General features: G+C 29.5%; 1 non-coding gene across 1 annotated transcript; it reads left to right on the forward strand.

Moving 5' to 3' along the window:
- The first annotated feature begins 782 nt into the window (after window positions 1-782).
- Window positions 783-870, forward strand: TRNAS-GCU (transfer RNA serine (anticodon GCU)). Its single transcript has one exon. It is a non-coding gene; the product is annotated as a tRNA-Ser (tRNA).
- Window positions 871-4,880: the final 4,010 nt, after the last annotated feature.

The raw sequence follows: 4,880 nt of genomic DNA on the forward strand, positions 1-4,880 counted from the left end.
ATGCAATTATTGTATATAAATGGACCTTTTGTCGAAGACGAAAATAAGTCGTATTAATAAGTAATAAAAAGATCGGATCAGAAAATAATCATGAAAATTTGAGCGTTGACGTATTTTCATCAGGGCCACTAATGAGATTAGGAAAAGAGGACTCGTTTTAATTAACTAATTAACAAGTTTTTTATTCTAGTAAAGTACTAAAAAATAATAATAAGAAATCGAACCTTGATTCTATATCATCTTTTTCTGTATCATAGGAATTGAAATAATAAATCTTCTTAGGATTCTTGTTGTTTCTATTTTTTTTTTTTTCAAAAACATTTTCAAATCAAATAAATAATTTGATCTACGATTTATTGGAACAAAAAAAGCCCGGCTAGGTACTGACCAGGCCAGGCCGTGGAACTAAAAATAAAAAGAAAAGGGCTTTTCGGATGAAATAAACTAAAAAAGGTACTTTCTTTTTATTTATAAATATTTTTATGAATCTTTAATATATTGGTATTATTTATATATTAGGATTGAAGATATCTCTTCTTTTGAGCCCTTATCTAATGAAATCTAATTTATCTAAATGGAATTCCTAATAAAAAAAAGTTTTTATCGATTTGATAGATATCCATCGATATATCTAGATAATTATCTATATCAATATAATGAAATTATATATCTATAAAGGGGTAGATAAAGATAATAAAGAGAGATAAAGAAGGGCTTTTTTCAAGCCTTTATTTTCTATTTTTTATACAATGTATCATAGTAATTATCCTTTTTCAATTTGGGGAGAGATGGCTGAGTGGACTAAAGCGTCGGATTGCTAATCCGTTGTACGATTTTTTTGTACCGAGGGTTCGAATCCCTCTCTTTCCGTTTCTGTCAATTACTTGGTATTTTTTTATAGTTGAGGAAAGATGTGGAATAGATAAAATGTTAAGAACATTTCAAAATCAAGCAAGGAAAAAAAATCTGATTTTGTTATTCTTCACGCCCCGGATTACGTCCCGGGTCATTAGATAGGAATCCGAAAATGAAGAGAGAAACAAAGAATATTACTACTGTATAAACAAATAGTTTGAGAGTAAGCATTACACAATCTCCAAGATCATTTTTTTTTTAAGAGAATAGATTCTCTATTTTAATCTGGTTTGACACCAAGAAATGCAGTGAAGTTATTTCTATAAATAGGAAAAAATTTTAAGAGTTGAGTCCTTGATTACTCAAAATTGGATTTCATACCCACAATTCTATATTGTGGGGGACTCGAAGAGGGTCGTTCAAAGGAAAAAAGTAAGAATAAGAAAATGAGAGTGATCCAGATTTATCATAGCTATAGAATAATTTCAATATTGGATTCAACTTAAAGCTTCAGACTGTATGTACAACTTATCTGATCTTATAACTAGTTAGAATCTTTTTTTTTTTTTTTTCTAGTAAATCATGAATTTGTCTCGGACAGTATTAAAAATATTATCGAAAGCTTACAGCAGCTTGCCAAACAAAAGCTAATAGAAAAAAGAATAGAGGTATTACTGGCATAACATCTACTATTGGATTCAAAAAAGCGTAGGCCTCGGGCAATTTGGCGACGAAAAAACTACTTGAATAAAGGAAAGAATTAAGACAGATACCGATGAAACTTAAGATATTAAGCATAACAATTTTTTTTTCTTTGTTCTTGAAGATAATTGTATTTCTTTTGATTTGATTGAGTTATTAATCCCCTATTATTGCTATGATATAAGGGATAAGGGAAAAATTAATAACATAAAGTAGGTCAAAAAACCTTTCTTTGATTTGAACTCAGCCAATCAAAAATCCTTCAATTCTCAAATAAAACGAGAATAGAAGAAATCCTACTTTCATACAATATCTTAATGGAATTATATGTAATGATCAATAAATTGAGTTTAATTGGATCTATAAACGTATCAAAATCTGAGCAACAATCTAATTTATTCTATAAATATTTGTACTGGAATTGACGACTAAGCACTACCAATATTAGTGTTTATTAGTGTTGAATATAAATGGGGCGTGGCCAAGTGGTAAGGCAACGGGTTTTGGTCCCGCTATTCGGAGGTTCGAATCCTTCCGTCCCAGAGTATGCGTATTATTATTATATATAATAATAGTATATTATAAGATATATGGAAAAATATTCGATATCAGACTATAGATTGCCGTTTTAAACAACCTTATGCTTAAGAGTCTAAATATAGATCGAATGTGATTGTTCTTTATTATTTTCTTATAATGATGCATTTCAGAAATGCGAAAGCCTCTATTATTCTCTATCTCTTAAATGGTTTGTGAAACCCGAGTATTTTTTTTCTGTGGATTTCTGAATTATAAACACGAAGGTCTTGTGTTTTTGGCACTAATGGAATTGAATTAATGGTCTTAAGAAACTTAAGACCTATTTAGGGTTTAGGGTACTAAATTTTAGAGTCAAATAAAAAAAAATAGGTAGGAACAATCGTTTACTCTAGATCTGTTTGACTTTCGCCTTATACAAGATAGTCTAGCACCTCCGAAACTAGTCCAGTCCCCCGTAGGATCCTTTTTTTATTTATGATGCATCTACTCGATCTAATTGGGGGTAGATAGGAGTTAATCCATAACGGAAGATATCAATTTGAATATCTGCCCGAATCTGATTAACAAAGAATCAAGTTACATATGTAACATATTATGTATTTCTTTTCACCTCATTTTTTCGTATGTTTGTCTGTAATGAATAATTGTAAATCCAAGTAACAATTCATACATCTTTTTCACTTTATTTTAAGGAAAGATTATTGAGTCTCTTAAGTTAAATAAACTAGGCAGAAAATGCTGATATGTATGTATTGTTATTATCTATTTTTATCGTTTTATTTCTTTTTTTTTTTTTTATTTTAGATCTATCTAATTGATGGGTTAATCCCGAATATACATTTATTTATCATAATCAAATGTAATAAATCCTTTACAAAAATTTATTCAAATAATATTATAATATAATATTTAGGTAGTAAATTTTCAATCAAGTAAATCTTTTTAATTATTTCTTATGAGTCCTTGGTACTCGAAGAAGTGTTAAACTCGTGAATCCATTCTATGAAGAAATTGAAAAATGGAGATTCTTAATTATTCGTAATTAATTATTTCTTAATTGATTTTATAGAAATTTCAAAAAATCTCTCTCTATCTAGAAAATATCTATATATAGAGAAATAAATATTGCACTCATACAAAAAAATGTTATTGATACAATATATACAATAAAATATGGGTTTCAATAAATTGAAGTATTGCTAAGACTTTTTCAAAAACTACCCATGTCATAAGAGTATAGATTACTATGGACCAACTAACCCAATGACTATACATGATTCCATAAATGAATCAATTACATACCAGTTCCAAGAAATTAGAGGTTATGGTAAAACTTCGTTTAAAACGATGTGGTAGAAAGCAACGTGCGACTTGAAGGACATGATCCACTGTGGATTCTTACACCCACCATTTTATATTATATAGGAATGAAGATGCTCTTGACTCGACATAGTTTGTTCGGTTGCACTCGAGCTCTTTTTTTTTTTTAGGGTTTTTGATGTAAATAGTACATGATGGAGCTCGAGTAGAAAGTATTGATTCATTTATCAAGGGCAGAGATCTAGGGTTAGTGTCAATCAATAAGTTAAAACTACTTCGTAAGTATAGGTTCGGTATACAAATCGAAAGGATCCAATTCGAACAAGTTTCAAATTCAAACATCAAATTGGATTAAAAGTGTATCACACGAGAATCCATTATTTATATGATTCTTTGATAAAAAGGAAATCAAAAAAAATGGTATGTTGCTACCATTTTGAAACGATTAAAGATCACCGAAGTAATGTCTAAACCCAATGATTCAAGGAAAGGATAAAGGATCCCGGAACAAGTAAAAATCTTTTTCAATTGTCTCAATAACTAAACTAGATCAGAATGAAGAATCGAAATAGATTCTAACGGAGACAGGCAAAAATAAAGAGGTTAGAGACCGCTCAATAAATGAAATGCTTAAGCTTAAGGGTTTTTTTCCTTTGCGTGAGAGTTATCCAACTTGAGTTATGGGGATAAGAATGAGTTTTTTTTTTCAAAAGAAAAACAAAAGAATAAGAAAAAAATTTTTAAATCATAGTCTAATTGATTTAATAATCTATAGATCTATTTGACATTAATTAGAATTCTATACATAACTTTGAATTTCCTCGAGCCGTACGAGGAGAAAACTTCTTATACGGTTCTGGGGGGGGGTACTTAAAATTTACATCTATCCCAATGAGCCGTTTATCGAATCATTGCAATTGATGTTCGATGCCGAAGAGAAGGAAGAGATCTTCGTAAAGTGGGTTTTTATGATCCGATAAAGAATCAAACCTATTTAAATGTTCCTGCTATTCTATATTTCCTTGAAAAGGGTGCTCAACCTACAGGAACTGTTCATGATATTTTAAAGAAGGCAGGTGTTTTTACGGAACTTCACCTTAATCAATAACCGAAATTCCATTTTTATTAATGAAATAAAAAAACGAGGGTGTGATAACTTAACTTGTATATAGCTTTGACTAACCTTTTCTTTAGTATTTCCCCACCTCTCTCTTGTTCTATTCATACTATACACTTATTACCTTAAAATTGCGTCTTCGCTAATGAAAAAATCGATTTTTATTTTATTGATATAAATTGATCTAAGATGAATAGAAAAAAAATATATCGGGTTTATTCAATCCACAAACCCGATATATTTTTTTCTACTTCTTCCTTAATTTCTTCTTTCGCCTACATCTTTTATGTCTATCTATGTTGATTATCTCTATAGTGCCAATCTAAGTACGTAGTTTTTTTTAATT

The sequence above is a fragment of the Cucumis melo genome, unplaced genomic scaffold (assembly GCF_025177605.1).
Source record: "Cucumis melo cultivar AY unplaced genomic scaffold, USDA_Cmelo_AY_1.0 utg002078l, whole genome shotgun sequence".
Lineage (NCBI taxonomy): Eukaryota > Viridiplantae > Streptophyta > Magnoliopsida > Cucurbitales > Cucurbitaceae > Cucumis > Cucumis melo.